The sequence below is a fragment of the Lithobates pipiens genome, unplaced genomic scaffold, assembly GCF_037356315.1.
Source record: "Lithobates pipiens isolate NorthernLeopardFrog02 unplaced genomic scaffold, aLitPip1_a1.2 Scaffold_8, whole genome shotgun sequence".
NCBI classification, from domain to species: Eukaryota; Metazoa; Chordata; class Amphibia; order Anura; family Ranidae; genus Lithobates; species Lithobates pipiens.
In genome coordinates this window covers 318,832,068-318,851,188 of record NW_027507903.1, presented here as the reverse complement: position 1 = coordinate 318,851,188, position 19,121 = coordinate 318,832,068, and the positions used below count along the sequence as shown (strand labels likewise).

The 19,121-nt window shown below is 45.2% G+C and overlaps 3 long non-coding RNA genes across 6 annotated transcripts; 2 read left to right on the top strand and 1 right to left on the bottom strand.

The window, feature by feature from the left end:
• Positions 1-3,180: 3,180 nt before the first annotated feature.
• Positions 3,181-4,503, bottom strand: LOC143961347 (uncharacterized). 2 transcript variants are annotated; one of them, XR_013270449.1, is made up of 3 exons: positions 4,149-4,451; positions 3,692-3,868; positions 3,181-3,606 (listed from the first exon to the last, which is right to left on the bottom strand). It is a non-coding gene; the product is annotated as an uncharacterized LOC143961347 (long non-coding RNA). The 2 variants fall into 2 exon arrangements; XR_013270448.1 differs by having other exon boundaries at positions 3,692-4,503.
• A 1,150-nt stretch (positions 4,504-5,653) lies between these two features.
• LOC143963270 (uncharacterized) lies at positions 5,654-6,948 on the top strand. Of its 2 annotated transcripts, XR_013270928.1 has the most exons (3): positions 5,691-5,980; positions 6,261-6,437; positions 6,523-6,948. It is a non-coding gene; the product is annotated as an uncharacterized LOC143963270 (long non-coding RNA). The 2 variants fall into 2 exon arrangements; XR_013270927.1 differs by having other exon boundaries at positions 5,654-6,437.
• A 441-nt stretch (positions 6,949-7,389) lies between these two features.
• Positions 7,390-8,705, top strand: LOC143963269 (uncharacterized). Of its 2 annotated transcripts, XR_013270926.1 has the most exons (3): positions 7,443-7,737; positions 8,018-8,194; positions 8,280-8,705. It is a non-coding gene; the product is annotated as an uncharacterized LOC143963269 (long non-coding RNA). The 2 variants fall into 2 exon arrangements; XR_013270925.1 differs by having other exon boundaries at positions 7,390-8,194.
• Positions 8,706-19,121: the final 10,416 nt, after the last annotated feature.

The following is a 19,121-nucleotide window of genomic DNA, read 5'->3' as shown; positions in this document are numbered from 1 at the left end:
TACTGTGAGGCCGCGTACACACGCGGGGACTGTCTGCCGAAACTAAGTTCGTCAAACAGTCCGCTCAAACTTTTGAATGAACGAACACGCCCACACACGGCACTTTTTGAGCGGACAAATGCGGCAAACTTTGTTTGTCGTACTAAGTCCGCGCAACTTTTGAAATGAACGGACTCGCCCACACACGAGGCAACAGTCCGCTCATTTCGAGCGCGTGTGCAGGTAGGCGGGGCTCGCGACGGAGACGTCGCGGGCTCCGCCGCCTGGAATGTACTTAAAGGGGAACCCCAACGCCGAAAAAAATCGGCGTGGGGGTCCCCCCAAAGTCCACAACAGACCCTTGTCCGAGCACGCTACCCGGCTGGCCAGGAAAGGGGGGCGATCGAGCGCGCCCCCCCTTCCGAGCCGTACCAGGCCGCGTGCCCTCAACATGGGGGGTGCCTTGGGGAAGGGGGGGCCGCGCGGCCCCCCCCCACCCCAAAGCACCTTGTCCCCATGTTGATGAGGACAAGGGCCTCTTCCCGACAACCCTGGCCGTTGGTTGTCGGGGTCTGCGGGCGGGGGGCTTATCGGAATCCGGGAGCCCCCTTTAATAAGGGGGCCCCCGGATATCGGCCCCCCACCCTATGTGAATGAGTATGGGGTACAATGTACCCCTACCCATTCACCTGTAAAATAAAAGTACCCAAAAAAAAAACACAACACACGAGATAGAATATTTTATTGCACAGCTCCGGGGGTCTTCCGTCTTCGGGGGTCTTCTCGCCGGACTCCTCCGCTATCTTCTTGTAGCTCTTTTGCTAGCGGAGGAGTCCGGCTTTCTTCCTCCCCGCCGCCGGCCTCTTCTCCCGACTTCGGGGGTCTTGTCTTGTCTCGTGTCAACATCTCCTGGAGAAGAAGAACAAGAAGAACGGAAGGCGACCGGAAGGCGACAGCGGCGACAGAAGACCGGGCCACCGCCTGCAAAAGAGCTATAAGAAGGCGCGGTGGCCCGGCAGAAGAACCGAAGAGGGGGACAAGACCCCCGAAGTCGGGAGAAGAGGCCGGCGGCGGGGAGGAAGAAAGCCGGACTCCTCCGCTAGCAAAAGAGCTACAAGAAGATAGCGGAGGAGTCCGGCGAGAAGACCCCCGAAGACGGAAGACCCCCGGAGCTGTGCAATAAAATATTTTATCTCGTGTGTTGTGTTTTTTTTGGGTACTTTTATTTTACAGGTGAATGGGTAGGGGTACATTGTACCCCATACTCATTCACATAGGGTGGGGGGCCGGTATCCGGGGGCCCCCTTATTAAAGGGGGCTCCCGGATTCCGATAAGCCCCCCGCCCGCAGACCCCGACAACCAACGGCCAGGGTTGTCGGGAAGAGGCCCTTGTCCTCATCAACATGGGGACAAGGTGCTTTGGGGTGGGGGGGCCGCGCGGCCCCCCCTTCCCCAAGGCACCCCCCATGTTGAGGGCACGCGGCCTGGTACGGCTCGGAAGGGGGGCGCGCTCGCTCGCCCCCCTTTCCTGGCCAGCTGGGTAGCGTGCTCGGACAAGGGTCTGTTGTGGACTTTGGGGGGACCCCCACGCCGATTTTTTTTCGGCGTTGGGGTTCCCCTTTAAGTCCAGACCAGGCGGCGGGGCCCGCGACGTCTCCTTCGCGGGCCCCGCCTACCTGGAGACGTGCTCGAAATGAGCAGACTTTCCTCCGAGCGGGAACAGTTTGCTCATTTCGTAAGTACAGCGGACTGGCCCACACACGGGCGGACTGTCCGCTCAAACCAAGTTTCAGCGGACAGTTTTTCGGAATTTCCGAAAAACTTTGTTCGTCAAACTGTCCGCTGAAACTGTCCGCTGAAGCCCCACACACGAGCGGACTGTCCGCTGAAACACTGTTCAGCGGACAAAGTTGAGAGAACAGTCCGCCCGTGTGTACGCAGCCTGATGGTGAAATCACCTACAGCGCTGGAGTCACTGATTTATGCATAGTGGGAGCAAACACTGTTGCTGTTAAGATAAATAAATCAGTGCTGCAGCTGAATGGCATACTTGAAAACAAAAAAATGGTTGACAATAAAACACACATGCTAATATATAGGGATGCTAATATATAGTTCTGATCAGATCAAAGATATCGATCCGTTCAGACACTATACTACTAAGGGAGGTGTATGGTGCGTGCGTGGGTGTTTGCGCTGGCACTAACTCAGGTGATGCAGACCCTGACTGATGCTAAAACCTAACTGATATCGCCTGCCGGGTGATCAGGGGGTTAAACCTTTATTGGGTAATATACGGTGGGTGCCCTGACACTATAAAAAACAAACTAACCAGTGTCACCTGTAACACTAATACGGTGATCACTGGTGACAGGGGGTAAAAGGGTTAACTAGGGGGCAATCAGGGGTTAAAACCTTCATTAGGTAATATATGGGGGTACCTGATGCTATAAAAACCTGACGGTGAAACTATCGTCACCCGTAACACAAATACTACAATCAGAAAAAAGATCTATTAGTGACACTGGCGACAGGGGGTGAAAGGGTTAACTGGGGGCGATCAAAGGGTTAACCTTTATTAGGGGGTACCCTAGACCTACATGGGCTTACTACTAACTGTCCTAACACTTATTACAGTCACAAATTACACCAATGCAGTGATCGGTGAAAAATCGGAAAACTGCAATTGGTGACACAGTGACAGGTAGTGAAGGGGTTAACGGGGGGGCAATCAGGGGGTGACAAGTGTACCTATTTGTACTGGTGTTAGTGTAGTGTTGTGCAACTCACGTTTAGATGTTCTCTCTCTCCTCTCACTGGAATCAAAAAGACTCCACGAGGAGAGATGACATCACTTCCCCTGTCTGTGTTTACACTTGCATAGGCAGGGGAAGGATTTCATTCAGCAGATCCAGGCTATAAATCATTGGCCTGGACCTGAGGACTGATCGGCCCTCTAATGAATCCGACTACGGCAGGCACAGGGGGGCGCAATTGGTGCGCCCATTTGCCCACCCGTGCCATTCTGCTGACTTATATCGGCATGCGGCAGTTGGCAAGTGTTTAAACAGTCTTTAAAGATAGTAACATGATGGGAAAAGGGGAGGGGGAAATTTTGGGACTTTAAATGAGGTCATAGCCTCCATCCCTATCAGATATAAGATATAGAATTAAAAACAAGAGCTAAACGGGACTTTAAATGAAGTACGGGGTCTTTTATTGAAAAAAAAGGAGAAATATTGTTATGCGATTATATGATGCGACAAAATTACATGTATATTAAAGAGGTGCATAGACAGACACATTATTAACATTGACATTTTGTTTTATATAATCTTACTGACCAATACAGAGTAGGTTATAAAAGCGCACCTCCATTATATACATAAGACAACCAAATATGGAAATAAATTAAACAAATAATACAGTGTAGGCAACAACTTTGAATCTATGACTTCTTGGTTGTTGCAGTGGATTAGTAAAGAAAAAAAAAACAACAACATAGTTGATGCGATTTTACAAGGATTGATGCTAGTTGAAATTGGGGTACCAAAATACACAGCGATTATTGGCTCTACGCGTTTCGCGGCTTACTACCGCTCGTCAGGAGCAAGCTCGTGATTGGTCTGAAAATACAGAGTAGTGGTAAATTAATATTTGCAATGATGGAACATGGGGAGATTGAAATACCCCTACCTAGTGGTCACTTACACGTAGCCATGCAGTCAAAAGTGCAGCGCCGAAAGCCTAGGCACCCAAAGCGATGATACGGGAGTTGAGGAGGCCCATCCAAGGGCGAGGAGGCCCACAGAATGCACACACAGGCAACCACCGGGACAACAAGGGCGTTTGGTAAGTGAAAACGAATATGGAAATATAAAACTGAGCCTAATGGGTGAAAAAATGCATAGTAAGAAGTACAGATAATCTGAGAATTGTGAAAGAAAAATGCATTGAAAAAAGAAAATGTTGGGGTGGATGTATGATGAGTGTAGGAGAGGGTTAGCGTGGGAAAAGGGGGGAGGGGGAAGAGGGCGGAAGAAAAAAGGGAAGGAGGGGGAAAGTGGCTGTGTGTGACATGACCCAGTATGAATACCAGGTGACAGAGTGAGTAGTAACAGAAAAAAGTAAAGAAAGAGGGACATATGGATTGATTGTGCAAAAATACCTTTTGTGTGGAAAAAACGCGAAAAGAGGTGACAGTGTATGGTAGGGGAATGGCCCCAGTTGTTCCGGTCCCGCCTGCCGCCAACCATGGACACAGCCAAACCGCCGTATGGGGGCCCCCAGCGTCACACACTCAAGGACACCAAATGGAAGAGTGAGCAACGCCAGACCCGGGATATATACACACTCCGAGTCAGCGTCCACACCCACACTCCAGGTGAAATGAGGATGTAAATCAACCTAGCCTGAAAGGCGGCACCCATAATGATGATGCCGTACAAACGGTGGTGAAAATGTGACGCCGATACGCAGTGGGTGAACGCGCCCCGCCTCCCAGCCAAGAAAAAAAAAAAAAAAAAAAAAAAAAAATTTCTTGGATGAGGAGGACGGAGGGCGTCCCCCAGTGCGCATCGCAACTCCCGATCATGACAAAAAGGAATGCAGCAGTGCAGACGACACCAACACCACCCAACTGCATAGGTGCGTCAAGGACCTAATAGTGCAAAAAAAAATTTTTTTAAAAAGATTTTGGAAAAAAAACAATAAAAGCTGCTAAATCTAAAACAATGATGAATAATAAGATACTTTAAACAATATGGTCCAAAGAGGAAAACAAATAAACATTGGCTTGCTCCTGACGAGCGGTAGTAAGCCGCGAAACGCGTAGAGCCAATAATCGCTGTGTATTTTGGTACCCCAATTTCAACTAGCATCAATCCTTGTAAAATCGCATCAACTATGTTGTTGTTTTTTTTTCTTTACTAATCCACTGCAACAACCAAGAAGTCATAGATTCAAAGTTGTTGCCTACACTGTATTATTTGTTTAATTTATTTCCATATTTGGTTGTCTTATGTATATAATGGAGGTGCGCTTTTATAACCTACTCTGTATTGGTCAGTAAGATTATATAAAACAAAATGTCAATGTTAATAATGTGTCTGTCTATGCACCTCTTTAATATACATGTAATTTTGTCGCATCATATAATCGCATAACAATATTTCTCCTTTTTTTTCAATAAAAGACCCCGTACTTCATTTAAAGTCCCGTTTAGCTCTTGTTTTTAATTCTATATCTTATATCTGATAGGGATGGAGGCTATGACCTCATTTAAAGTCCCAAAATTTCCCCCTCCCCTTTTCCCATCATGTTACTATTTGATATAAGGGATGGAAGACGGGTGTCTTGTATACTTAAGCCAATGTTTATTTGTTTTCCTCTTTGGACCATATTGTTTAAAGTATCTTATTATTCATCATTGTTTTAGATTTAGCAGCTTTTATTGTTTTTTTTCCAAAATCTTTTTAAAAAAAATTTTTTTTTGCACTATTAGGTCCTTGACGCACCTATGCAGTTGGGTGGTGTTGGTGTCGTCTGCACTGCTGCATTCCTTTTTGTCATGATCGGGAGTTGCGATGCGCACTGGGGGACGCCCTCCGTCCTCCTCATCCAAGAAATTTTTTTTTTTTTTTTTTTTTTTTTTTTTTTCTTGGCTGGGAGGCGGGGCGCGTTCACCCACTGCGTATCGGCGTCACATTTTCACCACCATTTGTACGGCATCATCATTATGGGTGCCGCCTTTCAGGCTAGGTTGATTTACATCCTCATTTCACCTGGAGTGTGGGTGTGGACGCTGACTCGGAGTGTGTATATATCCCGGGTCTGGCGTTGCTCACTCTTCCATTTGGTGTCCTTGAGTGTGTGACGCTGGGGGCCCCCATACGGCGGTTTGGCTGTGTCCATGGTTGGCGGCAGGCGGGACCGGAACAACCTGGGGCCATTCCCCTACCATACACTGTCACCTCTTTTCGCGTTTTTTCCACACAAAAGGTATTTTTGCACAATCAATCCATATGTCCCTCTTTCTTTACTTTTTTCTGTTACTACTCACTCTGTCACCTGGTATTCATACTGGGTCATGTCACACACAGCCACTTTCCCCCTCCTTCCCTTTTTTCTTCCGCCCTCTTCCCCCTCCCCCCTTTTCCCACGCTAACCCTCTCCTACACTCATCATACATCCACCCCAACATTTTCTTTTTTCAATGCATTTTTCTTTCACAATTCTCAGATTATCTGTACTTCTTACTATGCATTTTTTCACCCATTAGGCTCAGTTTTATATTTCCATATTCGTTTTCACTTACCAAACGCCCTTGTTGTCCCGGTGGTTGCCTGTGTGTGCATTCTGTGGGCCTCCTCGCCCTTGGATGGGCCTCCTCAACTCCCGTATCATCGCTTTGGGGGCCTAGGCTTTCGGCGCTGCACTTTTGACTGCATGGCTACGTGTAAGTGACCACTAGGTAGGGGTATTTCAATCTCCCCATGTTCCATCATTGCAAATATTAATTTACCACTACTCTGTATTTTCAGACCAATCACGAGCTTGCTCCTGACGAGCGGTAGTAAGCCGCGAAACGCGTAGAGCCAATAATCGCTGTGTATTTTGGTACCCCAATTTCAACTAGCATCAATCCTTGTAAAATCGCATCAACTATGTTGTTGTTTTTTTTTTCTTTACTAATCCACTGCAACAACCAAGAAGTCATAGATTCAAAGTTGTTGCCTACACTGTATTATTTGTTTAATTTATTTCCATATTTGGTTGTCTTATGTATATAATGGAGGTGCGCTTTTATAACCTACTCTGTATTGGTCAGTAAGATTATATAAAACAAAATGTCAATGTTAATAATGTGTCTGTCTATGCACCTCTTTAATATACATGTAATTTTGTCGCATCATATAATCGCATAACAATATTTCTCCTTTTTTTTCAATAAAAGACCCCGTACTTCATTTAAAGTCCCGTTTAGCTCTTGTTTTTAATTCTATATCTTATATCTGATAGGGATGGAGGCTATGACCTCATTTAAAGTCCCAAAATTTCCCCCTCCCCTTTTCCCATCATGTTACTATTTGATATAAGGGATGGAAGACGGGTGTCTTGTATACTTAAGCCAATGTTTATTTGTTTTCCTCTTTGGACCATATTGTTTAAAGTATCTTATTATTCATCATTGTTTTAGATTTAGCAGCTTTTATTGTTTTTTTTCCAAAATCTTTTTAAAAAAAAATTTTTTTTTGCACTATTAGGTCCTTGACGCACCTATGCAGTTGGGTGGTGTTGGTGTCGTCTGCACTGCTGCATTCCTTTTTGTCATGATCGGGAGTTGCGATGCGCACTGGGGGACGCCCTCCGTCCTCCTCATCCAAGAAATTTTTTTTTTTTTTTTTTTTTTTTTTTCTTGGCTGGGAGGCGGGGCGCGTTCACCCACTGCGTATCGGCGTCACATTTTCACCACCGTTTGTACGGCATCATCATTATGGGTGCCGCCTTTCAGGCTAGGTTGATTTACATCCTCATTTCACCTGGAGTGTGGGTGTGGACGCTGACTCGGAGTGTGTATATATCCCGGGTCTGGCGTTGCTCACTCTTCCATTTGGTGTCCTTGAGTGTGTGACGCTGGGGGCCCCCATACGGCGGTTTGGCTGTGTCCATGGTTGGCGGCAGGCGGGACCGGAACAACTGGGGCCATTCCCCTACCATACACTGTCACCTCTTTTCGCGTTTTTTCCACACAAAAGGTATTTTTGCACAATCAATCCATATGTCCCTCTTTCTTTACTTTTTTCTGTTACTACTCACTCTGTCACCTGGTATTCATACTGGGTCATGTCACACACAGCCACTTTCCCCCTCCTTCCCTTTTTTCTTCCGCCCTCTTCCCCCTCCCCCCTTTTCCCACGCTAACCCTCTCCTACACTCATCATACATCCACCCCAACATTTTCTTTTTTCAATGCATTTTTCTTTCACAATTCTCAGATTATCTGTACTTCTTACTATGCATTTTTTCACCCATTAGGCTCAGTTTTATATTTCCATATTCGTTTTCACTTACCAAACGCCCTTGTTGTCCCGGTGGTTGCCTGTGTGTGCATTCTGTGGGCCTCCTCGCCCTTGGATGGGCCTCCTCAACTCCCGTATCATCGCTTTGGGTGCCTAGGCTTTCGGCGCTGCACTTTTGACTGCATGGCTACGTGTAAGTGACCACTAGGTAGGGGTATTTCAATCTCCCCATGTTCCATCATTGCAAATATTAATTTACCACTACTCTGTATTTTCAGACCAATCACGAGCTTGCTCCTGACGAGCGGTAGTAAGCCGCGAAACGCGTAGAGCCAATAATCGCTGTGTATTTTGGTACCCCAATTTCAACTAGCATCAATCCTTGTAAAATCGCATCAACTATGTTGTTGTTTTTTTTTTCTTTACTAATCCACTGCAACAACCAAGAAGTCATAGATTCAAAGTTGTTGCCTACACTGTATTATTTGTTTAATTTATTTCCATATTTGGTTGTCTTATGTATATAATGGAGGTGCGCTTTTATAACCTACTCTGTATTGGTCAGTAAGATTATATAAAACAAAATGTCAATGTTAATAATGTGTCTGTCTATGCACCTCTTTAATATACATGTAATTTTGTCGCATCATATAATCGCATAACAATATTTCTCCTTTTTTTTCAATAAAAGACCCCGTACTTCATTTAAAGTCCCGTTTAGCTCTTGTTTTTAATTCTATATCTTATAGTCTTTAAAGATGTTGAGATCTTTTGTTGTGCTGTTACATTGTCATGTTAACAGCACTGACACAACAGACTAACACACAGTGGATATAAAGTCTACACTACCCTGTTAAAATGTCAGGTTTCTGTGATGTAAAAAAACGAGACAAAGATAAATCATTTCAGAACATTTTCCACCTTTAATGTGACCTATAAACTGTACAACTCAGTTGAACAACAAACTGAAATCTTTTAGGCGGAGAGAAGTAAAAAAAAAAAAAAAATAATAATAGGGTTGCATAAGTGTGCACACCCTTAAACTAATACTTTGTTGAAGCACCTTTTGATTGTATTACAGCACTCAGTCTTTTTGGGTATGAGTCTATCAGCATGGCACATCTTGACTTGGCAATATTTGCCCACTCTTCTTTGCAAAAACACTCAAAATCTGTCAGATTGTGAGGGCATCTCATGTGCACAGCCCTCTTCAGATCACCCCCACAGGTACAGGTCTGGGCTCTGGCTGGGCAATTCCAAAACTTTAATCTTCTTCTGGTGAAGCCATTCCTTTGTTTATTTGGATGTATGCTTTGAGTGGTTGTCATGCTGAAAGATGAAGTTCCTCTTCATATTCAGCTTTCTAGCAGAAGCCTGAAGGTTTTGAGCCAATATTGACTGGTATTTGGAACTGTTCATAATTCCCTCTACCTGGACTAAGGCTCCTGTTTTAGCTGAAAAAAAAAATAGCCCAAAAGCATGACGCTGCCACCACCATGCTTCACGGTGGGTATGGTGTTCTTTTGGTGATGTGCAATGTTGTTTTTGCTCCAACCATATCTTTTGGAATTATGGCCAAAAGGTTCCACCTTGGTTTCATCAGACCATAATGCCATGTACACACGGCTGGACTTTTCGACAGCAAAGGTCCGACAGAACAAATACGTCGGACAATTCGATTGTGTGTGGGCTTCATCGGACCTTTGCTGTTGAAAAACCAGATGGAATTTAGATATAAAACATGTTTCAAATCTTTCTGATGGACTCGATTCCGGTCGAAAAATCTGTTTGTCTGTATGCTAGTCCGATGGACGAAAACCGATGCTAGGGCAGCTATTGGCTACTGGCTATGAACTTCCTTATTCTAGTCCAGTCATACGTCATCACGGTCAAATCCATCGGACTTTGGTGTGATTGTGTGTCCAAGTCCGTTCGTTCGGAAAGTTTGTCGGAAGTGCGCCGAAAGTCCATCGGGAAGACCGTCAGACCTAGTCTGCCAGAAAGTCCGGTCGTGTGTACATGGCAAATCACATTTTCCCACATGCTTTTAGGAGACTTCAGATGTGTTCTTGCAAAATTTAGCCAGGCTTGGATATTTTCTTAAGAAAAGGCTTCCGTCTTGTCACTCTACCCCGTAGCCTAGACATATGAAGAATACAGAAGATTGTTGTCACATGTACCACACAGTCAGTATTTGCCAGATATTCCTGCAGCTCCTTTAATGTTGCTGTAGACCTCTTGCCAGTCTCCCTGACCAGTTTTATTTTCATCTTTTCATCAATTTTGGAGGGACGCCCAGTTCACTGTTGTGCCATACTTTCTCCACTTGATGATGGCTGTCTTCACTGTGTTCCATGGTATAGCTAATGCCTTGCAAATTCTGTTGTACCCTTCTCCTGACTAATGTCTTTTAACAATGAGATCCTTCTGATGCTTTGGAAGCTCTCTGAGGAGCATGGCTTTTGCTGTAGGATGCGACTAAGAAAATGTCAGGAAAGACCTACTAGAACAGCTGAACTCTATTTGGGGTTAATCAGAGGCATTTTAAATGATGACAGGTGTGTACTGACTCCTATTTAACATGAGTTTGAATGTGATTGCTTAATTCTGAACACAGCTACGTCCCCAGTAATAAGGAGGTGTGCACGCTTATGCAACCACATTATTTTCATTTTTTATTTTTATCCCCACCCAAAAGATTTCAGTTAGTTTTTTTCAATTAAGTTTTACAGTTTATAGGTCACATTAAGGTGGAAAAAGATCTGAAATTATTTATTTTTGTGTTTTTTTTTTTTTTTTTTTTACATCACAGAAACCTGACATTTTAACATGGGTATGTAGACATTTATATCCACTGTATGTGAGAGGGGCAAAGTAAAACACCATCATGGTGCAGGGCTACTAATCAAGCGGCATAATCTACGTAATATGCCGGTATTTAATTACAAATAATACACAAACAATGTTTTTAAAACATACTTACATTAACTGCAATGACATTGTACTGTATATTAAATTAGCTTGTAAATTCCATTTAAAGCATATCTATGGTCAAAATGTAGAATCGTATATTAATTTCTTATCTAACATCTAATTGAAAATCTCTTAACTAAGGGTGCCAACAGATATTTCTGTTTAACTTAACAATGCATCACTCTGCTCCAGACCTTTATACCTAGCACCTCCGACCTTGGGTGCAGGCCCACCAGCAGTTCGAAATCCACTTAACAAAGCACATCAAATACAGATGTAGCACCCTGATGTTTAGGCAGGGTTGCAATCAAATTTAGTCGCCAGGCAATAGTTGCTTTGGCCAATTGTTAGGAGATCAATTGATTCCTCTCTAACTCTGGACTTGTTACACCCTTTCTCTTCTGTCACTGGGTGGCACTATGCTAGTGAAATTAGATAAGACAGGGGTCAGACATAAATGAATGGGATGTCTCAGCCAATGAGCAGGGATTTCTTTAGTTCCTTGGCCTGCTGGGAGAGCCTATTTATTTGGGTGGAGTCAGGTGATCGGGGGTTCTGTGCCACCTGGATGGCTGTCTGGGTGGATGTGTGTTGTACTGCCCCAGGCTGTTAGGCTGGAAGCCTGAGGACTATCCCAGGGACATCTGGCTGCCAGGCTGTCTGAGAACTATTCAGAAGCAGGAGAGCAGTGTAGGGTTGGGACTGCTGGCTTGCAGTCAAACCAGAATTAGCAGTTCAGCCAGACGGGGAACCAGCTGTGGTCAGAGGTAGAAGGGGAAGCTGTCGCCACTAAGGGACCTTCCACCTTGTTACCAGAGACCTCTGTGAATAATCTGAAGTCAGTACCTAAGCAGTCTTCTCATCAGCCCGGGACAGTGAAGAAGTAGGAAAGCTTCAGCGAGTGCCAAGCCAGGGAACCAGAGAGACAGCAGAGGTGATGCTTAAAGAGTATCTGTGAGTGCAAAACCAGGGACCCAGCAGGGAAGCGGGGTGACGCTTGAGGAAGATACTGAGTGCTAACAGTAAGAGAGCTCAGGGGATCCAGTGGCTATTGGTAAGTCTAGTGAAAGACTGGAAGTTCACTGTGAAGATCCACAGTGAGTGATTGGGGAGTAAACAGAACTGTTTGTGTCACCAATAGTGGAATATACTACCGTTAGTAACTACTACAATACTGTTTCCATAGGAGACAGCGAGCCTACCTATAAAGCCTACCTGGCTGGAGGCCTTCACCTGTGTAGCTGTCTTCCTAAAGAAGTCTTGGAGTATTATAATTATCATTGCATCTACTTAAGGTTGTAATAGCCCTAACCCTCTCTCCCCCAGTTCTGTTCGAGACAAATCTCTTTGCATTCAAAAAGTGTCTGGCGCCCACCATTTCATCTTGCATTACACCCATCATGCCTTGCAACCCACTCTACACAGAAAGATGTCAGCTGTCCCTGACTCTGGAGGTCACCACTAGGCCTTTGGAGGTCTCGGACCTTGCTACATTTGCTACACAAAGATTAAAGGAAGTTGCTCTCCATTATAAAGAGAAAGTAAGAGCAGAATGTCTGATGAAGGAGCATGCATGCTCTGAATGCAAGCACTCATGCCACACCCCCTGTTCTCAAGCGTCTGACGATTTCTGTTGTCGTGCCCTGCTGATGTGCCTGCTGTGATAACCTCCAGCCTCGGAGCTACTGATGCCATTGGAGCGGCCGGGGACTGATTCATCACTGCCACCCAGCTGGAACTGAGGGAACATCCAGGACAGCTGACAGAACAACCAAAACCAATGCCTGATTACCACTGCTCAAATGTGAGTATATTTTTAAAGCAAATGAAATGAAATCTGAGCCTATTGCCAGCAATAAGAGCGTCCCAATTGGTGCGATGCCAACTTTCGGTGCCACACAGATTTCCAAAAGTAGTTCTTGCACTTCGGGGGCGATTTCAATAGACGTGTGCCCACGAACCCGCAAAGATGTCTTTCAAGTCACCCCTAAAGTCAGACTGAAATGCGGCTTTGAACTCAAGCAAATTCAGATGAACTCGCACAATTTCAAAGCGGTGTTCAGTGTGAACGAGGGCTGAATCCCAGTGTACTCTATGATTTAGCTCATTACTGAGTGAAACATTTTAGGAGGATGGAGGTTCGGGTAGATCTGTGCACTGTTTGGATGAATAAAACCTCCCATCTTTATAGTTAATTTATGGTATACAGTAGTTCTGTCTTACAAAAAATTTACTTGTGTATTTGTGATCACTTAGGTTGGGTTCACATTAGCTGTGGTCCAGTGTTGCCAACCCCCTGAAGTGAAATTTACTGGCAGGATGCCAACATTTACATATGTGTAGCAGCGGGCTCCTGAAGAGCACGCGCTATAGGTTTTTCAAAGTTAAACTATACCCAAACTTTAGTTTGGTTTGGGTCTATTTGTCTAAATTGGACTTCTGTGTCAGTCTGACTGGGCTGTGAGATGTTCAGCCTAGCCACAGGGGGCACTGTCTCTTGTGGCAGGCGTGGAACTATGGTCTGGTCAGTCGCTTAAGTTACTCTCTTTCGGAGCCAGGTCAGTGAAAGTGGCCCTCTCTCTGTGCCCTCTGGTTCCGGTCCAGTATGATGTGCTGACTACTTGGTCCTGGTCCTCCTGACCAGCCCCCAGGTAGGCTATGGCCTGGGGTGCGGATCCACCCGACTTTGATGCCTCTGGGCTGGCTAGCCCAAAGCAAGGAAACTAAAGGAGGATTCTGAGGTGGTTGGGTGCCATCTCCGGTTCTGGAGAGACCCATTGTACTTCAAGCATTCCAGGGGAGGACTCTTTAGAAGACCACCACGTACGGGTTGGTTTTCTTAACAAGAGCCTGGAAGGGCTGAAGTTACCGAAAGAATCCGGTCTTGTGGATATCGCCAAGCAGGCTGAAAGATCCAGGTATCCTACAAGTGTTCTACAGCTTAGTTTCCCTACGTGTTCTGCAACAACGTTTGTGACAAAGACTTTGTTCCTGAGTAAGCACCTTGTTGGCTTCTAAAGCCCCGTACACACGAGAGGACTTATGTCCGACAGACTTCCGAAGGAGTTCCGTCGGAGTTCTGCCGGAGTTCCGACGGAGTTCTGACGGACTTTTCGGCGGAGCGGACTTGGCCACACACAATCACACTAAACTCCGACGGATTCGAACGTGATGACGTACGACTGGATTCGAATACGGAAGTTCATAGCCAGTAGCCAATAGCTGCCCTAGCGTCGGTTTTAGTCCGTCGGAATAGCATACACACGAGCGGAGTTTTCGAAGGGACCCGGGTCCGGCGGAGTTCCGTCGGGAAAATTTGAAGCATGTTCCATATTCTAAAGTCCTTCGGACTTTGGCGAGTCAAAAGTCCGTTGCAGCCCACACACGATCGAATAGTCTGACGGACTCAGTCCGTCGGACTTTGGACGTTGAAAAGTCCGCTCGTGTGTACGCGGCATAAGCCTTGTGAGAGAGGGACTGTCCAACCTGAGTGTTCATCCAGCTGTGAATGGCTATTCTCTGGATGCATTCAAAGTAAGCAAGTTCTTTAACGTTTTCTGGACTTTGACATTGAGAGTACCTGAACTACCTTTTCCAACTCTCTGATCCCAAGTTGAAAGACTTTTCAGCGGTTTGAGTTTTTGCAAATAAAATCCATTCAAGTGGATCTATTGTCAGTCTCAAGTTACTGGGTCATCTACCACGGGACATCCCCTAGATGTGTCACAAGGAGATCGGAAGGTAACAGTAAGCCCAAAAATAATCAGCAGCTCCTTTGGAGGTTAGTGCTACATATGGCAGTGGTCATCAACCCTGTCCTCAGGACCCACTAACAGGCCAGATTTTAAGTATTACCTTGGGGAGATGCCGACTAGAATACTGCAATCACTGAGCAGCAAATTATATCAACTGTGATGTATTTCAGTTATCTTGCAAACCTGGCCTGTTAGTTGAGGACAGCTGAGGACAGGGTTGATGACCACTGACATATGGCACCAATTTTTTAATGGCAGAAATCCTGAAAATTACTGGCAGAGCTGCATTTTTTACTGACGCTGCAAAAAGGTACCTACAATTACTGTTTTCAGTGATAAAGAGTGCAAGTATAAGTATTCGGACTATAAACGCATAGCTAGTGCTATTAGCAATGTGTTTAAGTTTAACAAAAGTCAAAAAACATATTTCTCCATTAATATGAAGGTCAGGTTACTATAACCTGGCCAGCACTGGGTTCCCCCCTTACATCAGAGTGTGCAGGGATCTCTCTTACAGTGAAAGAGAACTCTTATGTAAAGGGGAACGCTGCAGATCATGATTTAAGGGGGAACTCTGATGTAAGGGGAGGCTCTGGTGACCAGAGACCACCATATTTTAGAGTCCACTGCATTCCCTTTACATCAGAGTTCCCACTTACATCAGGGTCTGCAGAATTACCCTTTCACTGTAAGGGGCGATCCTGCAGACTCTTATGTAAAGGGGAATGCCAGGAACTCTGATGTGGGGGGCACTCTGGTGACTCGAGACCACCTTCTGCAGAGTGAATATACCAAGGTAAGGGGAGTTACTAATATAGGGGGAACCTATATCAGTGCCCCTTACATTATTGTATTCACTCCACTTACATCAGCACCCCCCCCCCCCCCCCGACTGGCCTGGCTTCGCTGTCCCTTCCTCTCAGGCGCATTGTGCAGGGCTCAGTCAGATGGCTCCAGCTTGGCGGCTCTGGTTTTCCTATGGTCTCCTCTTCGCAGTCCACACACATCTGACTACTCCCATGACCCCCATGATCCCGGCGGCGCTCCCGCTCATGACTCCTCTCTCGACTCCCTCTCAGAGACTGCAGACATGATGTAGGAAATGGTAAGAGGCTGCAGACAAGATACGGGAACAGCAGGTGGTCAGAGGCTGCAGGCGCTGGGCAGGAGATGGTCAGAGGCTGCAGCAGGAGATGATCAGAGGCTGCAGGCACCAGGCAGGAGATGGTCAGGGGCTGCGGGCAGGAGATGGTCAGAGGCTGCAGGCACCATGCAGGAGATGGTCAGAGGCTTCGGGCAGGAGATGGTCATAGGCTGCGGGCAGGAGATGGTCAGAGGCTGCGGGCAGGAGATTGTTAAAGGCTGTGGACATGGTAATTTCCTCCACTGTCCCCCTTCATATTGCTATACCTGTCTCCACATCAGTGAGTGACAGTGTCCACCTTCTGTCACTCACTGTGACTGTGTCCCTTTCATCTCTCCAGTCAGGCACAGTGTCCTCTACCGGTCCCGGGGCCAGCTTCACCCCCCCCAGTAATGTCCTCCTGTGGCCCGTCATGTGGCTCCTCTCTGCACCGTTGTGCTCCCCCAGCGGAACTGCCAAGAAGAACGAGTGGCGCCTTCCGTTTTAAATGGTGCCAGGCGGCGACATTACATTACTGCGCATGCACCGACCAGCCGAGCCTGTACGTTCTTTCCCGAGTCCTGCATGCGCAATTGCATTGCCTGGCTATCTTTTTTACGGGCACCAGCTGCCCGTAAATGGACATTCACGGGCCCCCCCGAAAATGGGGTGAAATTTACGGGCTTGGCAACACTGCTGCGGCCGCTGCTCACAGCAGGGGTTTGGTGCGTCTCTGTATATCGTTTCAGGTGCGAATCAGGTCCGACTTTTTGGCTGGATTTGCACCCTAAACTGAGCCAAAGATGCACAGGATCCTTTTCCAGTGAAGACCACGGCCGCCCCAGAGGTGTGTGAACTAGCTCCATTAAGTTGGGATTGTAGCATGAGTGACACAATTTACCAATTTGCTTTATTCAATTACTTATTGAATACATAAAATAGAATAAAAGGTTATTTAACATGATCATAATAAGAGTAATATATTTGAAAAATAAAGCAAAAAAAGTGTGGTAAATCTACTCCTAGAAATGCACCTGACAACCATAGAAAATTTTGATAAAATCTAAAAACAAAGTCAATCCAAGCCCAATTAACAAGAGACCTTATTGCCTTAACTTTTTCCAATCAACTGGCCTCACCTTGCTCACTCTACTACCCCTCCAATCAGTGTTTTGCCAGCCTTAAGCCTTCTAATCACCTAGCTCCCAACTGTCCCTCATTTGAAGGAATTGTCCTGTTTTTGGCACCAAATCTGTCCCTCTATCCTTCTTATGCCCCATACACACAAGCAGATTTTCCATCTGAAAAAACTTGGATGTTTTTTCAGACGGATTTCCGCTCAAGCTTGGCTTGCATACACATGGTCACACAAGTTCGCTGAACTTTCGACCGTCAAGAACACGTGATGTACAACACTACAACAAGCAGAGAAAATGAAGTTCAATGCTTCCGAGCATGCGTCAAATTGTTTCTGAGCATGCGTAGGAATTTTGCGGGTCGGAATTTATACAGACGATCGAAATTTCCGATCGTAAGTTTTTCCGACCAAAAAATTGAGAACCTGCTCTCAATCATTTGCTGGCAGGAATTCGGCCAGCAAAAGTTTGATAGAGCATACAAACGATCACATTTTCCGACCAAAAGCTGTCATCGGTCTTTTGCTGGCCGATTATCCGATCGTGTGTACGGGCCATTAGTTGCCCCTGTTTTTGCCCAATTTGACTAACAAAACTATAGATCCAACATCTATGTAATTGCATTGGTTATTTTGAAAAGCCTATATATAAGAAAAGTAGCATTAAAAAAATCACTTCTTGGTGTAACTGATAATTTTCTGCATATTCATTTTTTGTGATCTGCATAACAGAACTCACACTTTTCTGCATTCGGGGACATGCAACCACATCCGCATGGCTGTCAAATTGGGACCAGCAGCTGTGTCCCAATAGATATAAATGGGACTGCCTAAACATGAATACATGGAACATCTGCGGGTTAAGATAGCCCTTTACTCAGGTCTACGGATAGGTATGCCCATGTGAATGAGGCATAAGCTGCCTGACAGAATGAAGTAATAACATTTGATAGCAAATTCAAAAACACATTGCAAGTCAATAAAATTATTTCAGGGTAAGGAAAAATGATGCAAGTAAACATTTAAGACTTGATTTTTGATTTGTTTTTACCTTCTGCTTTTTAAGTTGGTCATAGGGTCTATTTAGGGTTAGGTTCAGTGGAAGTGATTAGTATTAAGTTAAGGGTTGCTAGTTTTTGTTAAGTGCTTCATTATGGGTTGGGAGACTGGATATTAAGGTTAAGAAAATTGGGAAGGCAATGTTTAAAAGGTGGATTATTTGAGCCTATCCTTCTACTTTAAAGCCAACCTATTAGTAAGTGGGGGCTCACATCTACGCGGCTTTGACAACTGACATCCTGCTCGACTTCTTTGCGGTGTGCTTGCGACTCCATTAACAGAAGCCAATGCAAGCCGTAATGAAGTAGCGCAAAAGTAGTGCAGGAACCTTTTTTTCTAAGTAGCTGTGGCTTGAATGTCATTTATTAGAATAGTTCCATTGTCCTTAATGGCATGCAACTTGTCATGCGACTTTGAACTAAAATCGCAGGACAAGTCAGGCCAGTGTGAACCACGCATGAATGCATGTCTGAATCCTGAAAATGTAACAATGTACAATATTGCACCTTTTGTATGTTCAATACAAAACACATGTAAAAGTATAATAAAAAGTACTTTTTTTTTTTTAATCAAATATTCATGCTTAAGCTTCAGTCGCATGATTATCTCTAGGCCTAGGAGGTACAATATGTGGGAAGAATGTCATCAGCCTGCAACAAGCAGGAATAAACATTACCTCCATCGAATCTACCTCAGTGACTATTTGGGCTCTTTGTTGTAATTGAGCTGTGTGACACAACCATTGTACGCACAGCCCAGAATAAAATGGCTTCTGCACAAGCATCAGTATGCTAAAAAAAAGTCTGCCAAAAATTAAATGTGTTTTGTGGCTATAACTTGCCACTTTGTCAGTACGGGGTGATAACATTACTGCTGTACGCGCAGAGGTGATGTCATCAGGTCTCCGGGGATCCAGGTAGGGCTAAGCATTTGCCTCCATGCTTTTTTTTTTTTTTTTTTTTTAAGAAACTACAATTGTACTTGGAGTAGCAGTTAAATAAATCAGTATTTTCCCCCCGCAAAAAAAAAAAAAAATGTAGACGTGGTGACTGCATTAGATTTCTTTTTTCTATTT